We start from the raw sequence: 24,588 nt of genomic DNA on the forward strand, positions 1-24,588 counted from the left end.
AGTATTACACAACTCTCAATCACCGACATGTTATTCGGACAACATATTAGCAACGAAATGGAAGGAGGAATTAGACAGGGTACTCTCTGAAACTGAGTGGGTAAAAATACTAGAGTGCAACCAAGGCCTGGAAAGCAAAATATTTGACAGTCTAAGGCCTTAGACAGCAGCGCTATCCCCTCAGGTTAAACTGCTGCTGTTGCACGACTGCCTAAACATCACATAAATCAACGTCTGAGATGCGTAATCGGTAAATTGGTAATTTTCAATAATAAGGCCTTGCTTGGATTCTTTTAATGAACTAAACAAGTTTCAGTTTCAGCTGTGCAGCAAGTCTGGGTACATGGTGCGTACCCAACTAAGGTCAGCATTATGAATTCAACAGTAATTCGGACACAGTAATTTCGCAACAAGAATCACGATAGTCGCCTGCTGTTTGGGAGCAACAACATAGTACTGCCAGCAACAATTATTCTATGCACGTTGCAGCTGGCCAATTCTAGGTATTAGTGTGCTGTCAAAACGAAGGCACGTGTCATTGGGGAAGTCTGATAGCCTTACACTGACACTCTCAGTCAAAATGATTGAGAATGGCTATTTTCATCTCAAGCATTAGGACTCAGAGACCTGATAAACATATTATTCGCAGAGGGTATCCTGGCCATTCCATAGGCAAGCGAGGGCCGATTCAGACTTCTGCAACCTCTCTAATGTCTGATACTCTTGGTGACAGATGACTACACCAACTATCATGAAGCCAAAATCACGAAGGCTATGCCCACTGAATGAAGACAATATTAAAATGTCAAAGCGATGGCCACCTTTGGTGTTGTCAAGGTCTTGAAATCTATATTTGCCCACAATGTCAGAGTTGGTAATTCGCAGAATAGCGGTACCCCTATGAATTAAACACCTCAACAAATGAGGCATTATGCACACTAATCTATGCAATATGAACAACAAGAAAAGACAACAACTTCCTAAAGTGAGCTATCCATTTCTTTTAGATCGAATAGAAGAACACACCTCATGAGACTGCTCACTGTAACACAAAGTCCAAGAGAAAGAGCAGCTTTGTAAACATTCTATCCCTCATTCATAGTACCTGTCTTCATGAATTCTTGGTGACTACAATGAATTGGGCAAAAGTATAACGAGCTGATCAGTTGAAAGCGTACCACCAGTCTATTAGGTCTCCAGGCTATGACCTTTGCAGGTAAGCAAGTTTTAGGAGCATTTCCACAGTGTTTGTTCTTCAAAGGTGCACGTGAATAACCTTTGTGCTTCCCACCGCCTTCTACATGGCCCACCTGTCCAAGAGTCAATGGAAAAGACAACAGTGCTTCTAAAACCAAAATGGACCAGAAACTGTCCACAGGCAGTGACTCACATGAGATGGAGTCTGAGGTAGCCCCATATCTCTCTCACTACGACTCCACTCTTAAGAACTAGTCCGATTTTTGGTCTCAGTACTAACATTATCTAAGGCCACACCGTGGTATGTCCTAGAGCCTCAAGAATGATCCTAAACACAATGCTTATGCCCACTTCATATACCCAGGGGCAGCTCCTCCGTTGGAGCAGAGGAGCATCGCCTCCAACCCCCCGCCAGCAGCGGCAGCTGTAAAACCTTTACAAGAAAACAATAATAAACTCTGTTTATTATTGTTTTCCTGTAAAGGGGCGGACTACGGTGACGACAAGCAGTGAGGGGGAGTGCACTGCACTGCCTGCAGCAGAGGAGCGGTGCGGAGGTGGCGGCAATTGAGGTAACTGTTTAAAAATATATATATAATATATATATATATATATATATATATATATATATATATTATTTCCCCCTACCTGTGTGCTGCCCCGCCCCTTCTGCGTGTGCAAGTCGCAACTGCATGTAACCTATTTGTCTTCCTAGTTATATCCACCTGATGTTACTGCCCACCCTTCCTTGTTTACCCATATCAACCATTTTATTTTTATTTTCCAAATCAACTGAATGAATGGGGGAGCCTAAGCACTGGACTGGATGTTAGAATATCTATGGGTTTCAGTAAAGGCAATGTTGATTTTTGGCTTGATTCCTCGGGTAAATAAAGTCACTTCTTCCAGTATAAAGAACTAAGGTCATTATTTGGTGTATGGTTGATGGGATACTCAAAATGTGATGGATATCCTGTTCCCCATATTACAAGTGCCATGGGCTACAATTAACTTGTAATACAGCAAAAAGGAAAACCACCACAGATGTTAGGGAGTATTGCGTCCCCAAACTCTAAATAACACCCAAAGTAAAATCACTCCTATTCTTTTGATCATGCCATGAAAATCATTGTCCACCTAATTATTTCATCTTATCTGGACTACAAAAAGGCTTTGAATCTAGAAATGCCCAAACAACTGCAAGACTCCAGGCTGAATATTTGGATATGGATTTCTCAGCATTAAAAAAACTGAATTGGCTTCTGGTCAGGAAGGGGGTAACTTTTATGTTCCTCTGTCTTTATCATTGAACAATATAAAATAAATCATTTTGCTCAGGTCTTGTTCATCTCCATTCTCCTTCTTGAGTACTCAAGTCTTCTTGTTACTATTTAGATGTACCAAATATTTGTTAGGCTCCCTAAGTAATGGTTTCTTTGTATGTAACTTATAAGTGAAATGAAGGGCCTTATGCTTGTACATGCATTTCACAAAGTGGTCGCAACTTGAGCACCAATATTTACCACATGTACTGTCTTTTTGACAAGTGACATATGCTCAAACATGTTGGTTCATAAAATACTGATTCGTAGGGGGTCGTGATTTACCCTACCTCTTTGATATGCATGCGACAGATCATAAATTGTGACCCACCATGATTCGCTGCCACTACAGCGATGGTGGCCTGCTGGGCTCAGCAGACCACCATGTTTGTGATTGCTTTTAAATAAAACAATCTTTTTTTCAAGGCAACTTGTTTTCCTTAGATGGAAAGAGGATGCTTTAAAAAAAAAACTCAAAAACGTTTTTACAAGTAAGCCGTGGTCACAGGAACCACTGCCTACTCCTACAAAAGTATTTCTTTTAACATTTGCAAAAGGGGAATGGTTCCCCAGGGGGACCCCTTCCCGTTTGCGAGTGGGTTACCACCTCCTTTGAGATGATGATAACCTTTCAATGATTTGCAACCAGAATTGCTGTCTCACACCCTTGGTAAATATTTTAAGAAATAGCAGGCAACACCTATTGGCTTTGCCTATGCTTGCTCTGAAAACCTATCTATTCAACTAGAGAGACAGATGGCTATAGTTTTTCTTGCAATTGTTACTGCTATAAAGCCTTTGGTTCTCCATTTGCGCTTTACACATTTTCTTTCAGTTATTCACCTGCTTTCCGCTGCCTCTCTTCTGCTGTTTTGTTCAACTGTCACCTGATTCTCATGCTCTCTCTCCTTCCCTTCTATTCCCTTTATCTTTTTTCTTCTTCTCTCTCATGTCTCTGTTACCTTTCTCAGCTTTCTCTCTCTTTTTCTCTCCCTCCTTCTCTCACCTCCCACTTTATGCCTATCTTGTTCCCTTTTGATCCTCCCCTCTTTTTAGTTTTTTCTCTCTTTCTCTCTTTCTCTCTCTTTCTCTCTCTCTCTCTCTCTCTCTCTCTCTCTCCTGTTTGTGCTCTCACAACAGTCCTTCTCAACAGGCCTGTACCTTTCTTTAGGCCTTTTTCTCTATGTGACCTCTTCCTCTTTTTTACACTTTCTAACTTATCCTTAACCGTTTCTTTCATCTCTCACCTAGCTTTCTTAACTGTCCCTTTCTCACCTTTGGCCCACCTATTCCTCCACTTCTCTCACCTCTGTCTCTTTTCCTCTTTCTCACTTGTTTCTCTCTTGCTTCATCTTCTTTAATGCAATTACTGTCCTTCCCTTAATGGTGCCATCCTATGTCGTCTCACCCATGCAGGTTTCCCTCTTTGTTCTATGTCCACTCCAGTGCTCTGAGACAGCAAACGTTGTGAGGGCACCTTTTCATCAAAACCTCTCTAAGTAACATTAAATAAAATAAAATGCTAGAGGTTTGTTACTTTATGCTCAAGGAAATACAGAGACCCCCCGAGCTTCTAAATGTTTTGATTGCCACCTTGCTATTCCACTGCATTTATTTCACAGCAGAGCAGAGAAAAGGAGCCCCTAGCCAGATGGCAAACCTTGGGGGCCACCCATACTGCAAGGGCTGCGGGGCCCTACATTACCTGACTACCACCTTTCATATCTGCTCTATGGGGAAAGATCTGCGCACAAGTAAGTTTACTACTTAGTAGTAATGAGGGCAGAACCATAGAGAGAACTGGGAAAATTGTGAATACATATTGAAAGATATGAGGGATTTAGGAAAAAGTAAGGAGGGGTTTAAAGGAGAGACAGGCTCAGTCAGAAAAGAGTAAGCCCATAGCTATTCACAAACTACACTTCTAAGATGAATACAGCCCTAGAGTGACAAAGCTGTAGTAAAAGTAGTAAATGTATTCCAGCCTTAGGGTAAGTAAAGCACTACACATGGTGGATTAGAGGTACTGCAAAACACACCCATAGAAAAGAATGGAGGCTGGGGCTTATACACAAAAATAAATTAAATTAATTCAACATATACCATTTAACAACATTTAATACAGTTTAAATAAATATAAAAATGTTTCTGTGGGTGGGATTTTTTTAAATTATAATTTAAGAAATATTAATTATAATTTACATTAATTAATTGTTTAAAACATATTTACCTTACTGAGTTAGTGTGCTGTAAATTTTATATTATTGGTTCTATGTTAATAATAAATATGTTACATTATTTCACATTTATCTCTCATGCTAAAATATTTTTTAAAGAATAATAAACTTGAATAATTTTCCCTAAACTTTCCAATAGGGAAATCTCCACTAGCTTGTGACGAGTTACTATTGGTAACTCTATACTCATAAATTCAGTCTTAGATGCCCTCACTACATGAACTGAAGGAGGGGAGAAATGTAAGTCTAAACTTAGGCGTAAAGCTGCACTCAATTATTGTGAATAAAAAAAACTGTACATTTGCAAGTGTACTATTCAATGGCTACTGGCATTAACACAGGGAGAGACAACAGTTACAGAGGATCCACACTATACCAACGAGCATGAGATACAAACGACTCACCCCTGTGCCACACAATTACGCAAATCAAGAAAAACAGATTTTGTTAAAGTTTATTTTACAACTGGTTATTGTTAATGTAAAATGTTGACTGAAGCTGCTCACACTCGCATAGGGGCTTTTGACCGATGTATAACATTACATCACAAGATATACATGGGAAAAAACTCATAAAGAGAATTTCTTTTTTTAAATCTATTATTTATAGGAAGGAAATGCTTCTTTTTGCATGATCACCCTCAAAGTTTAGGACTGACACCACTGGATTTTCGACTGCACTGAGGCCTGCTTACCAGACATCAGTGATCAGTGCTTGCCCCTTAATGGTATATGTATGGTCGACTTATTTCAAATCGGCTAAGTTAACCTACTTAGAAGTCCCAAGAACAAGGTACGAGGGGTAACCAGGGCTTGTACATTAAAGTGTTCCTCCTATATCTGTAGCACTTATTGTGCCTCCCTGAGTGTGACAAATTATACACATGACTCACAGCCTTTCACAGCAGATTGGTAGGGCAGTTTTAATCTGCTAAACTTGACTTTGCCGTTTAAAGTCATGACAAAGTCTAAACCTCCCTTGTTAATATATATAACTCTTTGCTAGCCCAAGTTGCAGCAGGTACAGTCCATCAGTCGGTGCAGCCTCTTTTGCTAGGTCCAGGAGTCAGCAGGGCAGTACTTCTGTGGTGTTTCTTCAGTTCTGTCTTCATCTAAGATTCAGGGTACCATATTTATGCCCAGAAAGTGCTCTGGGGGATGATGCTGTCACTAGCTAACAGGCTACCAGGATCCCCCCCCACCCTGTGATGACTTCTGGCTATGTGTGGCTTCTAGCAATCCCAGAGTACACTACTTTGCCGACTCTCAAGATGTCTGAACCCTTCCTTGGATATTAAGAGCATGGCAGCCCACCCTAGAGGTGTGGCTACCTGTGGGCTACAAACTCACAGGAAAACCGGTTTTGGCACTTTTCTCCTCCCTCTGTTCCCAGTGCCAACCTGTCTTCTTGAACAAAGAGGCAGCCCCTCAGGTGTGAGATTGCCTTTTGTCCACCAAATGTGGCTTCGCCTTTGAAGCATGACTGTTGTGCCAACACCTTGAGTGGCTTCCTGCAACGGGGAGGTAACACCTCTCGCAGTAGCAGGGGTCTATTGTTCCTGAGCCCAGGAGTCATTCACACCACTCCCCAGAATGGCAGAAGGCTGTCTGGTGGCCAGCAACTCTGTGAGGCCACTGGAGAAACTGGGCAACAGGGTGACAACTTTCTAAAAGTTGCCCTTCCTTAAGACTGACATTAAATGTGACTTGAGCATCAAGTCTGGTTTAATGTCACAATTAAATTGATACCTTGAAGTATCCATTTTTGTAGTTCCATTCAGAAGATAGCCAGACTGAGAGGTCAGCCTGTAACTCTGTTAGCCAATGGGGCTACTAATTTTTCCACAGCGAAAATGATAATTTGGAAATGTTGCTGTTAGGACACATTAAAAGGATATGTAGAGCTTAGGAATACACCGCTCCATGCCTTAGGACGTCACAGGCCTTCCTTAGCAGAGACATATATATTGTTAAGGGAAGTGGGAGCTTTGCCTTTGGTTTAAATGGCAAAGTCAAACTAGCAGTTTTACAACTATTCTTCCAGGCTGCAGAGGCAGGCTGGGAGCTATTTTGCACACTATCTTTTAGAAATGGGGTCTCTGGTTGGCAGTCAGTTTGCACTCTGTCCAAGCAGGGACCCTCACTCTAGTCAGGTCAATGGAGATACACACTTAGATAAGCCCCTAAGTAGCTCGGCACAAGCAGTCAGGCTTATCTCAAAGGCAGTGTGTAAAGTATTTGTACCAACACACACAGTAATACAGTGAAAACACTACAAAATGGACACCACACCAGTTTACCAAAATAGGGTATATGTATCTAAATCAAACAAGAGCAAAACAACAAAAATCCAACATACACAAGTCAAGATATGAATTTTTAAAAGAATAAGAGTCTTACTCCATAGAAAACAATGGAAACGTTGCTGTTACACAAAGTACCTAGATTGCCTCAGAAATAAGGCCGCAAGGGTGAGCATATTCCAAAAAAAGTCACTGATGTGTCGATTTCTCACTTGCAAGTGAGACTGTGCGTCATTTTCTTCTCCAGTTGGGTAGGAGCTGCTTCGTTTTTCCCTCCCGCAAGAGAGCAATGCGTGGATTTCCAGACGGGCCCCTCGGATCCGCACCGGCTTGCGTTGACTTTTGATGCCCAGCGATGATGCCTGAGAAATATGGTCACATGGTGTTGGAAAACCGCGCTGTGTGGGGTTTGCATTATTATCAGCAGCCGCAAGCTGGTATTGCGTTTTTTTTACAGCCGCAATGCATCGATCTCCCAGCTGTGATGCAGGTGGAGCATCGATTTTAGCCGTGAAGCAGGTGGCGTGTCATTTTTTAGCAGCGTTGCAGGTGGTGCGTCAAACGTTTCCCCACACTGTGTCCTATGCATGGATTTCAGTCCTTGTTATACCAGCTTCAACTTTCAAGGGCCCAGGGACTGCATTGGCACTACTTGGCAGGGAGTGTCACCAGAGAGACCAGGTGCTAGCAGAGGAAGTCTCTGATGGCCCAGAGACTTCAAAACAGGAAGCAAGCTCAGTCCAGGTCCTTGGAGATTTTTCACAAGCAGGAATATACCACAAAGTCCAGTCTTTGTCCTCTCTCAGGCAGAAGCAGCAAATGCAGGGCAACCCAGCAAAGGACAGTCATAGGCAAAGGGGCAGAACTCCTCCTCCGGTTCTTCTCCTTGGCAGAGGTTTCTCTTGGTTCCATAAGTAATCTAAAAACCTGGGGTTTTGGGTCCACTACTTATATCTCTTTCTGCCTTTGAAGTAGGCGAACCTCAAAGGAAAGTGTCTGTTGTTCACAAGATCCTGCCTTGCCCAGGCCTGGCTCCAGACTCACACCAGGGGGTGGGAGACTGCATTGTGTGAGAGCAGGCAGAGCCCATTCAGGTGTACGTGACCACTCCTCCCTCCACTCTAGCTCAGATGGCCCATCAGGATATGCAGGCTACACCCCAGCTCCCTTTGTGTCACTGTCTAAAAGGAATTCACAAACAGCACAACTGTCAGTCTGGCCCAGACAGGGAATACACAAGCAGGCAGAGTCACAAAATTGTTTAAGCAAGAAAATGCCCACTTTCTAAAAGTGGCATTTTCAAACTGACAATTTGAAAACCAACTATACCAAAAGTTGTATTTTTTAAATTGTGAGTTCAGAGACACCAAACCCCACATTTCCATCTGCTCCCAAAGGGAAACTTCACTTAAAAGATATTTAAAGGCAGCCCTCATGTTAACCTATGAGAGAGATAGGACTTGCAACAGTGAAAACCACATTTGGCAATATTTCACTGTTACGACATGTAAAACACACAAGTACATGTCCCATCTCTAACATACACTGCACCCTGCCCATGGGGCTAACTAAGGCCTACTTTAGGGGTTCCTTACATGTATAAAACAGGACGGTATAGGCCTGGCTTGTGGGTACACTTGCCAGGTTGAACTGGCAGTTTAAAACTGCACACACAGGCATTGAAGTGGCAGGTCTGGGACATGTTTACAGGGCTACTCATGTGGGTGGCACAACCAGTGTTGCAGGCCCACTAGTAGCATTTGATTTAAAGGCCCTGAGCACCTCTAGTGCAATTTACTGGGAACGTACAAGTAAATCAAATGTGCTAATCATGGAAAAGCCAATCACACATACATTTTACACAGGGAGCACTTGCACTTTAGCACTGGTCAGCAGTGGTAAAGTGCCCAAAGTACCAAAAACTGCAAAAACAGAGTCCAGCACACAATCAAAACATGGGAAGCAGAGGCAAAAAGACAGGGGAGACCACACCAAGGGTGTCAGATCTAGCACTGTCATGCAAAGGGTGGCACAACCAGTGCTGTAACCCCTCGGGACACTCTGTTTGGCATGCCCTGGGTACACTTGGCACCACATACAAGGAACTTCTAAGTAAGTCAGCTATGCCAATTCGGGGTAGCCAATTCAACATACATTTTGTAAGAAGTTAGAACACTGGCGCTGAGGTCCGGTTAGAAGGCTTCAGTGTCCTTTTAGAGTTGAAAAACGAGTGGCATCAGTCTGAAACTTTGGGAGTGATCATGCAAAAAGAGGCATATCCTTAACAAGGTAAACTCCAAGAGTCAGTTGCCTGACTTCCTGTTACAGCACCAGGACCACAAAAGCTGAAGAAGCCAGTTCTGACAATTGTTTGATCTCCTCTGACCACCGGTGTGCACAGTGGACTACCGAGTCCCGATGCTCAAAAGTTACACCTGAGTTGGTTGGACCCTGGAGACCCTGGAGAGTCGTAAGAGAGCAGTTTAGTTGCCCAAGATAGACATTAGCCTTCACCCTAGGGAACTCTGGTTTCGCTGTGACCGTACGCCAGTAGTCCAGTGGCAATTTGACTTTTACTGGACCCAAGAGGACTTTGAGGGCCATCGACCCCTGTGACCAAAGTCGCCCCACCAGGACCATGGATCGAGGAGTAGCCCCATGAAGCCCCCCTCAACCACACAGCATTCTCAGCAGCATCTTCAGCCTCCTGTATCAGGACCAATCTATTGAAGTCTATGACAGTTCACCCACAGAGCCTGAGGGTGGACTTGAGATCACTTTGGTGATAAAGTAACTGTCCTAGAAATTCTTACTGGCCACCTTGACCTCCTGGAATTGATCACCCAAAGCTGGCTGGAGTAGTCAAACACAACGTTTTACAAAATTTCCAAAGTTTCTGCTAACTGCGACAATACCAATGAGTGTTCCCTTTTTTTAGTGAAAAGCAGTGATTTATGTTTTACTTAAAAATCTATATCACCGGATCCCACCAGAGGATTTTGTTCATTTTGGTGTTTTAAAATTCATAAAAATAACATCTAGTTTTATAAATTGGTGTCAGATTTATTTCGTGTTGTGTGACTTTCTTATTTTGTAGTTTTGGTGCTCCTAAATGCGTTACACTTGTTCCTTTGTTTAAGCCTGACTGCTGGAAGCCAGACCTACCAGGGCTGAGGTAAAGGTTACACAAATGAGCCTGACTGGACCCAAGAACACTATGAGGTCTCACAATCACACTAAGGTGGTCATTACAACCCTGGCGGACGGTGTTAAAGCGGCGGTAAGACCACCAACAGGCCGGCGGCATTTTTTTTGCAATTATGACCGTGGCGGAAACCGCCAACAAAGACAGCCACTTTAACACTCCGACCGCCACAGCAGTACAAACAAACAGCACAGCGGTCACCACCAACAGACAGACAGGAGACAATGTACCGCCCACACTATTATGACAGGCCAATCCGCCACCTTTTCCGGGGCGGATTCACCGCGGATAAAAACACGGCGGAAACAGGAATTTCGAAGGGAAAACGCTCACCTCTACACCCCCTACGAGGAATGAGGACATCATGGACCCGGAACTCCAAATTCTACCTGCGATAGTCTTCCTGCTCCTCCCTGCGATAGTCTACCTGCTCCTCTACCAGGAGCACGAACGCCGGCGGCGAAGACCACGGTGAGTACTGCACCTACGACTCAGGGGATGGGGGAGGGAAAAAACAGGGACATACACAGGCAACACCCCCACCCCCACCCACTACAACACACACACTAATGCATATTAATACATCACAGTTACACCCCCCAACACCCCTGGAAGAATGCAAAGACAATAGAAAATGAGTGTAACCATTGTAATATATTAAAATCAAGTAGGCAAAAATATACATATATACACAATTTACAAAATATATACCAAGCATAGTAATCCAGGTAGTGCTCCAATTAAGTCCGTGGAACACTGGGCCCACACGGTATGGGCGAGGCTCACACAAGATCCCCGACCAAGACGGAGAGAACACTGCAGGGGCATCAGACAGCAACTAAACAGGCACCTCAGGGGGAGGGAAAGGGAGGGCACCTCAGCCGCTTGAGTGCACAACGCCAAATCCATGAGGGGGCCACATGCCCACTGTTACATCCCGGGGAGTGCAAAGCCACAGTCTCTACAGTGGGTGGCTTGCCCACTGTTCAATCCTGGGGAGTGCAAAGCCACAGTCTCTCAAGTCTCTACAGTGGGTGGCTTGCCCACTGTTCAATCCTGGGGAGTGCAAACCCACAGTCTCTACAGTCGGTGGGTTGCCCACTGTTCAATTCCTGGGGAGTGCAAAGCCACAGTCTCTCAAGTGGATAACAGTCTCCACTGGTTCTGGAGGGGGCCTTGTGCCCAGAGTGCTTCATCCTGCTAAGGACAGAGATAGTGGATGTATCTCTCCACTGGTTCTGGAGGGGGCCTTGTGCCCAGAGTGCTTCATCCTGCTAAGGACAGAGGTAGTGGATGTATCTCTCCACTGGTTCTGGAGGGGGCCTTGTGCCCAGAGTGCTTCATTCTGCCCGTGACGGACTCAGCAGCGTCAGTGCCCTTGGCGCTCATGGGCCAGCGCTGCTTGAGGCGGCGGTGCCCTGTTCAGCGGTGCTTGAGGCGGCGGTGCCCTGTTCAGTGGTGCTTGAGATAGCGGTGCCCTGTTCAGTGGTGCTTGAGGCGGCAGTGCCCTGTTCAGTGGTGCTTGAGATGGCGGTGCCCTGTTCAGCGGTGCTTGAGACGGCGGTGCCCTGTTCAGCGGTGGCCTGTTCAGCGGTGCTTGAGGTGGCAGTGCCCTGTTCAGCGGTGCCTGAGATAGCGGTCTCCATTGCAGGGACTCAGCTGCTGGCGGTCCTTCATGGCCCAGCGGGGCTTGTGCTGGCGGTCCTTCATGGCCCAGCGGGGCTTTTGCTGGCGGTCCTTCATGGCCCAGCGGGGCTTGTGCTGGCGGTCCTTCATGGCCCAGCGGGGCTTTTGCTGGCGGTCCTTCATGGCTCAGCGGGGCTTGTGCTGGCGGTCCTTCATGGCCCAGCGGGGCTTGTGCTGGCGGTGGCCTCCTGGGCAGCTGGGCTTGTGCTGGCGGTGGCCTCCTGGGCAGCTGGGCTGGTGGTGGCCTCCTGGGCAGCTGGACTTGTGCTGGCGGTGGCCTCCTGGGCAGCTGGGCTGGTGCTGGCGGTGGCTTCCTGGGCAGCTGGGCTCGTGCTGGCCTCCTGGGCAGCTGGGCTGGTGCTGGCGGTGGCCTCCTGGGCAGCTGGGCTGGTGCTGGAGGTGGCCTCCTGGGCAGCTGGGCTTGTGCTGGCGGTGGCCTCCTGGGCAGCAGGGCTGGTGCTGGCGGTGGCCTTCTGGGCAGCTGGGCTTGTGCTGGCGGTGGCCTTCTGGGCAGCTGGTGCTGGCCTCCTGGGCAGCGGGGATGATGGCGGTCTTCTCCACCGTGCTGCTCTTCCCAGACTTGCCGGGTTTCTTGTGGCCCTTCCCCACCTTGGAAGGTGTCACAGCTGACTCCACACTCCCACCGGGACCCCTGGGAGCGGATTTGGTGGCTGGAGTCCTCCCCCTCTCCCACCGGGCACTGGCCAACTTCTGATGCTTGACAGGTGGGGGACTGTCTTTGTTGTGGCTCCGTGCCACACTGGCTGCCCTGGTGGCCGGTGCACTCCAGATTCCGGTGACTAAAGGCACCACTGGTCCCGGAGATGTTGTGGCTGAGGTGCTAGTTCGGGACCTATGAGACGGATGGGGTGGGAGAGGTGTGGGAAAGAGGTCAAATTTTTGAAACACTGGGACGGGTAGCTGGAGGGGGTTAGGGAGTGGAGGAAGAGGTTCTGGTTGTAGAAGGTGTTCGTTTGCTGACTTTGGGTGAAGGTGCATGCGCTGGGGGCTGTCGTGAGGTGGATGGCTGTTGGGTGGGTGTGTGCCTGCGTTTGTGTATCTTCGGAGGGGGCGTCACAGACACACTGGGAGAGGACACAGGGGACGTGTGAATGGTAGTGGGGGTGGTGACTGCATGTGAGCGGGGTGTGGTGGTGGGTGTGCTGGAGAGGGACGTTGTGGCTGTAGAGGTAGTGCATGCAGGTGTGAGTGTAGACGAGACAGGGAGGGAGGAGGGAGACGAGGAGGAGGGGGACACAGTGGAGGCAGTGGATGTTGGTGTGTCTGCATGTGTGTGATGTTGGCGTGAGTGCCTGTGGGATGTGTGGGGCTTATGTTTGCCTGAGCTTCCCTTGTGTGTTGACATGTGTGCATGCTGGTCTGTAGGTGTGCTTGGGATAGGCTGAGGTACAGGGGATTGGGTCGGGGTGGAGGAAGTTGGAGGGGGAGGCTAGACACAGGGACAATGGCTGCCATCAGTGCTGAGGCCAGAGTCTGAAAAGCTCGCTGAAGGGCCGCCTGACCAGAATGAATGCCCTCCAGGAATGCATTTGTATGTTGCAACTGCCTTTCGACACCCTGGATGGCATTCAAAATGGTAGACTGCCCAACAGTGAGGGACCTGAGGAGGTCAATGGCCTCCTCACTGAGGGCAGAAGGGGTGACTGGGGCAGGGCCTGAGGTGCCTGGGGCAAAGGTGATGCCCACCCTCCCAGGTGAGCGGGCACAGGGCGAATGCTGAGGGGCTGCTGGGAGGGCGTGCTGTAAGGGGGGGGGTGGCTGTAGATGGGGGGTGCACAGATGTTGCCTCCACTACAAGGGAGCTCCCATCAGAGGACGAGTCCGTGTCACTGGTCTCAGCTCCCCTCGCCCTCCGTCCCACTGGTGAACTCCGAGTCCGTAGTGTGGCCCTCCATGGCCATGTGGCATGCAGCTCCCTCGTGCCCATGTGCCACTGCTCCTCTGCCTGGTGATGCTAATGCACACAAGAACAGGGAGACCACAAAAAGGGGGGACGACAAAAGAAAGACATGTTGAGTGCATGCATTACCGCTACCGTTGGCGGACACGACAGACACAGAAGCACCCTGCACTACGCCGCGCTCTTCGGCTCCACTGTTCAATTCCTGGGAAATGGCCTACAAGGCTACGGACGACATCTGCACACATAGATGACACAGACATGACTAAGTGTACTTGGCACTCTACAGAGGTGGGCTGGGGTGCCACATGGCCTGCCTTATGGAGAGACCTTGCCTACAGAACTTGCCCTGGCCTAGGGAAACCCACAGCCCACCTCCCCACCCAGACCCCTTCACTGCGCGCAAAGTCAGCAGAATGCGAGTGTACTCACCCCCTTGTGGCTGCTGTGATGCCCTCAAGCACCCATCCAACTCCGGGTACGCCACCGCCAGGATCCTGAACATCAGGGGGGTCATGGTGCGACGGGTACCCCTCCCACGTTGGGAGGCCATCCCTAGCTGAGCCTCCGCCGTCTTCTTGCTCCAGCGGCGAATGTCCTCCCATCTTTTCCGGCAGTGGGTTGTCCGTCTGTGGTAGACCCCCAGGGTCCGGACGTCCTTGGCGATGGCACGCCAAATATGTTTTTTCTGGTGGGCGCTGACCTACATGATTTGTACAGGGGGAAGAGAAAGTTATTACCAACTGCACCGTCAAAGTGATTGGCCCCCATCCCTATCCTTGCCATGTGGCACACGCACTCACCTTTGTTTCATACACGCCGCACTCTCCCCCCTTCCTTCTTACATCCACCCCTCTCCACACAGGCATAGCCCATACATCATGCTCCCAGTGTACTTACCTGTTTGTCTGTAGGACCATAGAGTAGCGTGTACTGGGGGAGGACCCCATTCACGAGTTTCTCCAACTCCTCCGACGTGAAGGCAAGGTCCCTTTCCCCAGACACTCGAGCCATTGTCTCTTCCAGACCGAGGTCACAGCAGCACTTGTAGTGTAGGTCCTCTCCTGTCGAAGATCAGGTATCGAGTGATTGAACAGATAGAAAATGGCGGTCACGTCTGCGGCAGTGCATACCGTCACCGCCGGCATACATCGTCATTGGCTCCTGGGACCCATAGGGTCCAATGTTAACCAATGCAGCATTGCGCTGCGGTCTTCGACCGCCTACCGCAACAGTGTACAACGCCAGCGCAGTTACCTCACATCCCATTGTCACACTTTACAGGTCACGCAGCTGCCATTTCAAGGGCCCACATGGCTTAATTTTTAACTGCGTCACACAATCCCGAGGCCTAGCCTCAACACACATACAGGCCAAATATCGGATTATGATTCGTGTTCGGTGTAAGCTGTGTTTACGTATCTCTGAGTTGTTTGACTCTGTGCTCGCTGTTGTCCTTCATAGGCACCGTCTGCTGGGACATGTGAGGAGATGGCGGCATCCTCCGGTGTACCGACCGTTGGTGTACCTGTCGACAATGGAGGAAAGACATGTGATAATCACATACAGGCTTGACTGTGGCACAATCCAGGAACTGTGTACCCAGCTGGAGCCAGACCTGATGTCAGCTATCCGCCATCCCACAGGAATCCCCCCTCAAGTGCAGGTGCTGTCAGTGCTCCATTTCCTTGCAAGTGGGTCATTTCAAACAACAGGGGCCATAGCATCAGGGATGTCCCAGCCTATGTTTTCCAACGTGTTGTCCAGAGTGTTGTCTGCCCTGCTGAAACACATGCAGAGCTACATCGTTTTCCCTCAGGTTGAGGATTTGTCTACAGTGAAAGGTGATTTCTATGATTTCTATGCCCTGGGACATATCCCCAACATCATAGGTGCCATTGATGGGACACATGTGGCTGTGGTCCCCCCCCACAGGAGTGAACAGGTGTACAGAAACCGGAAGAGTTATCATTCGATGAATGTACAGATGGTATGTTTGGCAGACCAGTACATCTCCCATGTGAATGCCATGTTCCCTGACTCAGTGCATGACGCTTCCATCATGCGGAATAGCAGCATCCCTTATGTGACGGGTCAACTCCAGAGGCACCGTGTGTGGCTATTAGGTGAGCACCTGGAAGCTAGTCAGTGGGAATGGTTGTCTGGGTCTGGGGATATCCCTCCAGGTTAGTGTGTGTCTAACAGTTGTCCCTCGCCATTTGCAGGTGACTCTGGTTACCCCAACCTATCATGGCTACTGACCCCAGTGAGGAATTCCAGGACAAGGGCAGAGGAACGCTACAATGAGGCACATGGGCGAACTAGGAGGGTGATCGAACTCACCTTCGGCCACCTGAAGGCAAGGTTCAGGTGCCTCCATATGACAGGTGGTTCCCTATTCTACTCACCAAAGAAGGTGTGCCAGATCATCGTGGCCTGCTGTATGCTTCACAACTTGCCTTTCTGCAGGAGGACGGTCCAGATGGCGGTGTTGTTGCAGCTGTGGAGCATGCGGACAGTGAAGACAAGGAAGCAGAGGAAGAAGACATGGACAACAGGGACTCAGTGATCCAGCAATATTTCCAGTGAAACACAGGTAAGAATACAAACCTTCCTACTACATGTACTTATACACTACTACCTCTCTACTGTCTGTCTTTTTCACCCAGTGTATGGTCACTGAGTTGTCACTTTCCCTTACGATTTCCCAGATCTGGGTCCCACAGTGTGACATCTGCTTTGATTCCTCATGGACTAGAGCTGTGTGACATAGGTATGTTGACATTACAAATGAAAGAGCTTTTTGCCACAGTTATTGCTAATACAGTATTCCAAAATCACAGACAGACTCCAGATTGTTTTGTGCTTTAAGGGTGTTTATTTTAGTGCTCAAAATTGGAGGGGTTAGCAAAATGGTGAGGGTTGATGGCGGAGGAATGTCCATGGGAGAGTCCAGTCTATTAGTCTCACAGGTGCATTGCCCAAATGGGCATAGGAAGTGGAGCTGGGGCAGTTTAAGGATGGACAGGGTGACAAAGTGGGACAGTAGGATGACAATCAGGGTGGTCTCATTTCTTGGCGGGTCTTAGCATTGTTCTTTGTCTTTGTCCTGGATCTCAGGGACCGTTTGCGAGGTGATTCTCTCTCTGCAGGGGGTGGGGTGCTGGTGTGGTGGTCCTGTGGCGGTGCCACCTGTCCACTAGCGCCGGCGGAGGTGGTGGGCAGTTCATCGTCCAGGCTAGTGTCAGGGGCCCCTTGTAGTGCCACAGTGTCCCTCCTGGTGTTGACTACTCCTTCAGCACCCCTACGATGGTGCCCAGGGTGGAATTGATGGTTCTGAGTTCCTCCCTGAAGCCCATATACTGTTCCTCCTGCAGGCGCTGGGTCTCCTGAAACTTGTCCAGTACCGTTGCCATCGTCTCCTGGGAGTGGTGGTAGGCTCCCATGATGGAGGAGAGGGCCTCGTGGAGAGTGGGTTCCCTGGGCCTGTCCGCCCCCTGTCACACAGCAGCCCTCCCAGTTCCCCTGTGTTCCTTGGCCTTCGTCCCCTGGACCGTGTGCCCACTACCACTGCCCCCAGGTCCCTGTTGTTGTTGGGGTGGTGGGTTAGCCTGGGTTCCCTGTAGTGGTGGACACACTGCTGCTTGACGTGTCCTGGGGACGGAGGTATGGGCCCGCTGGGTGGGTGCTGTGCTGGTGTTTCCAGAGGGGGGAAGCTCTGTGGTGGCCTGTGACTGGGTGTGGGGAACCGACTGTCCCGAGGTCCCCGATGGGCCGGGCTGGTCATCTAGATCCAGTTGGACCAAGGTGCTGTCATCACTGTGGGCCTCTTCTGTTGGTGGTGAGGACATGTGTGGACCCTCCTGTCCGGTGACCTTGGGTAGGGGTCCTGCAGGGGTATAAAGGCATGATTATTGCATCTTTGTGTGTCAAGGTGTGCAATGGGTGGGTGACCGTGTCCCCCAATGCTAGCATTCCTATGTGGGACCTTGTGTGATGATGGTTTAGAGGGGTTTATGGGTATGTGCAGTGGGCATTCTTTAGTGATAGGTGTCCATGCTTTGGTGTTGCATGCAGGGCCTGGTGTTGGGATGTGTGGTTTGTGATAGTGGGACATTTGTGAAGAGTAGGAGTGATGGGGGTGAGGGCGAGGGTGGGGGTAGGTGATAGCATGCAGGTGGGTGGGGGATGAAGTAGTTAAAGGTTTGACTTACCAGAGTTCATTCCTCCACCTACTCCTGCGAGGCCCTCATAATGCAGAATCGCCAAGACCTGCTCCTCCCATGTTGTTAGTTGTGGGGGAGGAGGTGGGGGTCAGCCGCCAGTCCGCTGAACCGCCAGGTGGGGTCTGGAGACCACGGAACGCACCTTCCCCCATAGGTCGTTCCACCTCTTCCTGATGTCCTCCCGATTTCTTGGGTGCTGTCCCACTGCGTTGACCCTGTCCACTATTCTTGGCCATAGCTCCATCTTCCTTGCAATAGAGGTGTGCTGCACCTGTGATCCGAATAGCTGCGGTTCTACCCGGATGATTTTCTCCACCATGACCCTGAGCTCCTCCTCCGAGAACCTGGGGTGTCTTTGCCGTGCCATGGGGTGGTGTAGGTGAGGTGTGGGGTGATAAGTGTGCTGATATGTAGTGGGGTGTTGTGTGAGGTGCGTGGAAGTTATGTGGGTGATGGTGTTGTGTGTCTGTGGATGTTAGTGTTGTTGATGGTGGTGTCTCTCTCTGGCTTTCGTTCGTGATTTCTTGTCATAAGGGTTTGTGGGTGATGTGGGTTTGGGTTTTATAGTGTATTGGGTGTGTGGTAGTGGTGTGTGTATGTGTATCAGGTGTGTGTATTTGGAATTGTCCGATGTGGCTGTGTTTTGTAACAGTGTGTGTATTTTGAGTGCGGTGGTGTGTACCGTCAATGGAATACCACGGTTGAAAGACCGCTGGGGGGTTCGTGTGTCCTGATAGTGTGGGCGTATTTCTGTTGGTGTGACGGTGGAGGTTTTGTTATCGCCAGTTTATCACTGACCTTTGGTGCGGCGGACTTGTGTGGGTGTCTGAATTTTGGCGGATTCCGAACTGTGGGACATAATAGCTGTGGCGGTATTCCACAGCCGCAGCGGTGTGGTGGCGGTCTTCTGCACAGCGGTAAGCGGCTTTTACCGCCAATGTCATAATGAGGGCCTATATATTAAACCACTTTCCTTACATTTATAACACTGCTTTACAAGATGTTATGACGTATGTGTAAAAATATACATAGAAAAAATCTAATGAAGACCATTTAAAAAAAATATAATTTATTCCTTATTATAATTAGTTATTTTGCCATTTTATGATGCATTGCATACTGCAGAAAAAAACATTTCAAAGCACTAGAGAGAGAAAAAAGATTAAGAAAATTGTTTAATATTTAGTAGACATCTTCAATGATCACAAGTCATTGTTCAGATAGACATGAGGGATCATAAAACCATAAAGTTCAAAGCATTGATTGTGGTCTTGGAAATATAGAGCAGATGCTTTGAATATGAGCTCAGATTGCAGTGTTCTGGGAATGATGTAGGGTTTGATGGTAATCAAAAATCCTCAAATGTCTTGAGTAAACGCTAAATATGGATTTGAATGCATCTCCTGAATTTCATCCCCAATAATATCTCTACGATGGAGGAAATTTAGCAAGTAGATTCTACTTTTGCAGAGATCTCTGAAGACTCCTGCCTGGTGAGATGTGTAATTCATAGCATCTTGATCTATGTGAATCTGCAAATGTTCTCTGGTGGAATTCTCTGTTTTGGTGGGCGTGGATTGGATGTAGAATTTCTTAGCCCTAACTTAAACACCCTTGTATCCACAGCAGCGTATCACGAAGGCTGTAGGGTCCTCTTAATTTGAGATTTAAGCCATCTGCATTCGACCACTCATCCTACATGTTTTAAAGATCATAGGCCCTCATCATGACTTTGGCGGTATTTTCCGAATACCGCCGTGCCAGCGGCCGCCACAATACTGCAGCAGTGGTGGTAATCCACCCACCCTAATACGACTCCCAAAAACAAAATCGCCAGAATACAGCTCAAATCCCACACCGGCAGGCTGAACGATGGTGGGAGATAGGCTGTAGCACCAGCCACACCACCACGTCAAAAACAGACTGCCCTCCATAATATGACCCACAAATCAACACAGCAGCCAAGACGCGGCGGTAAGTCAATGACGGTGCGGACCGCCGCGGTCGAAAAGGAACCTCCACAACAATACTACACCACATTGGCCAATTCAAATACCCTACACCTGATACACATATGCACACCACCCCCCACAGATACCACCATAAAACACACACCCACACAACCCACAACCCTTTGCTACTACAAACTTTTAGGATACATTTGACGGCCACTCAGTTGTACACACTGCACACACACAATACAGTCACCTGCACACCCCTCATGTATCACACTGCACATTACACATTTTCACACAAACACACACCTCACAATCACCATGTCCTGACAAAGGAACCCCCGTTTCACAGAAGATGAACTGCGGACAATGGTGGACGAAATCATCAGGGTAGAGCCACAGCTATTCGGTGCACAGATCCAGCAGACATCCGTAGCCAGGGAGATGGAGATGTGGCAGTGGATCATCGACAAGGTGAACTTAGTGGGAAGGCATCCGCGCACAAGGTACGACATAGAGGTGGAACAACCTGAGGGGGAAGGTCAGATCCATGGCGTCCAGGTACCAAATTGCGATCATGAAGACTGGCGGTGGGCCCCCAACTCCTCCCCTCGAGCTGACATCATGGGAGGAGAAGGTCTTGGCAATCCTGCATCCTGAGGGTCTCAGTGGAATCCCCAGAGGACTGGTGACTGGTAAGTCACCTACAATCATCTTGAATTCACTATACCTGTATTGTATGTGTTCCCATCCCCTGTATGCCCACCCAACCCCATCAACACCAATCCAAAAGTATGTACTCACAAATGCACCTAATGCATGTTTAGCATGAAGCACTACAAATCCCACAATGCATCACTCTTTATCAACCTAACAATGCACACCGCACCTCACATAGGTAGGACTACAGAATGAAGTATGCCAAATAGCACTCACTTAGGAACCTATGTCAAATAGATGAGATAGATGTCAATAACAATCTCTGTCATCCACAGGTATCACTGATAAGGTCACCCGTCAGCAGGTGCCATGAACACCCAGTCCTCCACCGGAGGAAGACCCCAATGATGACAGTGACACAGGACATCTTTGACTAGATGACCTCCCTGGCCCATCCGGCACCTCTGGGCAGTCTCCCTCCTCTAGCCTAACCCACGCCACGATAGAGCCCCCCACTACTGTAACAGCCACAATAGCAGTTGCCCAACGCCCCCAAACCAGTGGCCCCAGGCCACGTTAATCAATGGTGTGCCCACCTGTACAGTCAGCACTCACCACTCAAGATGATGAAGGTCCTGGTGTGAGTGGAAGTGGGCACACTGTGTGGGGGACACAGGTACATGGGGCTAGGGCCAGTGGGAGCGCATCTGTGGGGCAAAGGGTGGGGCAAACCAGGGTGCCACTTGCCCAGGACACAATTGCACAAGTCCTGGTAGCATTCCACCAATCTTAGGATGAGATGTGCCAGATAGTCACCATGTTGGGGAAACACCAAAGGCTGCAAACCCAGTACCACCAGATGGCCATGCAGCAGTGGTAGGAACACAATACCACTATGGCCTCCATCAAAGGGTTTATGAATTAATTAATATCCGTCCTGTATGAGTCCTTCACCCTCCACCAGGCCCTTTACAGTAGTCACAGTCCTGCTGCAGCTACTAGGATGGTGGCCCTGCATGAGGACTCACCAGCCACAGGTGACCCTACCTATGTAGATGAGGAACCCCGACGCAAACATGGTTGCAGACATCCTGCAGGGACTTGAGCAAAGACCAACCCCACTGCCAGAAAGTGAGCCTATCCAGAACTGTCTTGCTTGTGTGACACTGAGACACCTTGCCTATCACTCCTGGAAACTGGACCTGTGCTACTGAATGCTTGGACTAACAACCTGATGATTTTGTGCAACTGTCGCCCCACTGTTTTGCACCAACCCATCCTATTAGAATCACAATAAATGTACTTTAACAACAATTGGTTTTGTGTGTTGAATAAGTGACAGTGAACAAATAATGATGTGGTGTAGTGATCAAGTGTGGTGTGAAATATAAAATATGTGAATCCTTTGCCCATACAGCTCGATGTCAGATACACAGTGTCAATCTCCACATATCTCTGAGTCCACAGGTAGCAGAGAGGGAAGGGAACTCAGCATCCAGCAACATTTCTTCTGTGTAAAGGTGTCAACAAAAAATCTATAATGATACATCACCATATCAAGGCAATACCACATGAACCTGCTATAGTAAGTGTCTACAAACATACCTAATTCCAACAATGCGAAGTGGATATTTTATGAACAATACCGAACATATCACATGATTTCTGTCTTGGAGACATGACATAAGTGAAATGCTGTCTATCACAATTGTCAGTATACTATCCTCCACTGATAGTATGACAAAACTGAGAAATGTAATTTGGGGAAACTGTACTATGAGGTAATGTATAAGGACAGCTGTGAAGAAGGTACATTCCATGGTCACTTCCAAATAATTCACATATAATTTAGCATCTAAGGGGTTTGGATAGTAAGTGAAATCAATCCATACAGACTGACAATAGCAATGGCAGTAGTACTTCAGCCCAATAATACCTACCTATCAGGTACACTCAGACATGACACTGCTCACATCACAGATAGATTTCAAACAACACCCATACTGTAGTTCTGCATAATAAGTGGTATATTGAGAGATAAACCTACCAGAATGTTACTGGACGTATTGCTGGATGAGCTGAGTTCTTGTGACATCATCATCCTCGTCCCCGTCTTCGTCACTGTCCATTGCTCTCTCTACTGCTACCGGTACGTCCCCTACTCCCTCCACTGCCAGCAATGGCACATGCCTCCTTAGAGCCAAATTGTGCAGCATGCAGCAGGCAACGACAATTTGGCACACCTTCTGAGGTCAGTTGAGCAGGGAGCCTCCAGACATGTGCAAACACCAGAAACTCGCCTTCAGAAGACCGAAAGTCCGCTCAATAACCCTTCTTGTCCTCCCATGAGCCTCATTGTACCGATTATCAGCCCCGGTCCTTGGATTCCTCACTGGTGTCAGTAGCCAGGACAGATTTGGATCCCCTGAATCACCTGTGGATAGTGGAAACATCTATTACAGTCCTGCTATGTTCAGAGTGGAAAGTGTGGGACGCTGAGGTCACAATGATTGTACACACACTCATCCTACTCACCAACGAAGAAGCCTCTCTCCCTCTGTAGGTGCATCATCATATGTGGGACACTGCTGTTCCTAAGGATGTGGGAATCATGTACAGAGCCAGGAAACTTTGCTGTCACCTGTGAGATATATTGGTCTGCTAAACAGACCATCTGCACATTAATAGAATGATAGCTCTTCCTATTTCTATACACTTGCTTGTTGTCCCTGGGTGGTACCAATGCAATATGGATACCATCTATGACCCCTACTACGTGAGGGATATGCCCCACTGCACAAAAGTCAGCCTTCACATGGGGGAAATCTTCAGTATGGGGAAATTTTATGTAGCTAGCAACATGTTTCAGCAGGGCAGACAAGACATTCCACAAAACATGACTGAACATAGGTTGAGACATATCTGCTGCCAATCCCACAGTCCCATGGTAAGAGCCAGTGGCCAAAAAGTGGAGGACAGAAAGCACCTGCACAGTAAGAGGAATGGCTGTAGGTTGTCATATGGCTGGCAGCAGATCAGACGCCGACTGGCTACACAGTTCCATGATAGTTACACGGTTGAGATGATAGGTGATTATGATGTGTCTGTCTTCCATGGTGGCAAGGTCAACCAGGGGCCGGTGTACACAGGTGCATTTCTCTGCTTCCACAATGGTCAGTTTCTAGGTTTAGCAAACAACATGTGTGAGTACGATTACACTTCATTTGTCCCCTATTGTGACAATATATCGCCAATATGCATCACTCCTGCAAACAGGTTCCTGATTCAGACCTTAATATTTGATGAGAGACTGCTTCAACAATATGACAACCCACTGATGTCATCTGGAGCGCATACACCATATATTAGTGGCATCTGGTGTCAGGCATTATAAATGAACAGTCACCCTTTCACCTACTACACAATCATAGGCTATGTGTCTGCAACAGAATCCTCATTACTCTGAAGGTACAACTGACAAGATATGACTGACATTGTTCACAACCATTTCTGCTTGGCATATACATTGTCTGTACGAGCTGTGACGGACATGTGTAACTAGTCTGGACAATAGATGTGTAAAAAATGGCCGCTGCCTGTCCTGCATGCAGAGGAATATTACAATGAGCTCTTTCGTCGACATATGTCGTCATGGCGGTAGGGTGTCAAAACCGCTGCGCAACTTCTCATTGGTTAACATTGATATCTATGGGAAATGGGGAGCAATGCAGATGACTGATGGCGGTGACAGTGCAGACCGCCGCGGCCGTGACCGCCATTTTCTACGGCCTCTCTCACTTGACTCCTGACTCTCCAGTCAACCAGACCTCCACTGCTGCTGTGTCCTGCTCCTGGAAGCCATGACGGCGCGTGTAAC

General features: G+C 48.2%; 1 protein-coding gene across 2 annotated transcripts in view; it reads right to left on the minus strand.

The window, feature by feature from the left end:
• LOC138265820 (E3 ubiquitin-protein ligase DDB_G0292642-like) overlaps positions 1 to 24,588 on the minus strand; it is a 192,037-nt gene that overhangs the window by 5,492 nt on the left and 161,957 nt on the right. The gene's annotated exons all lie outside the window — the stretch shown is intronic.

The sequence above is a fragment of the Pleurodeles waltl genome, chromosome 11 (genome assembly GCF_031143425.1).
Source record: "Pleurodeles waltl isolate 20211129_DDA chromosome 11, aPleWal1.hap1.20221129, whole genome shotgun sequence".
Taxonomy (NCBI): Eukaryota; Metazoa; Chordata; class Amphibia; order Caudata; family Salamandridae; genus Pleurodeles; species Pleurodeles waltl.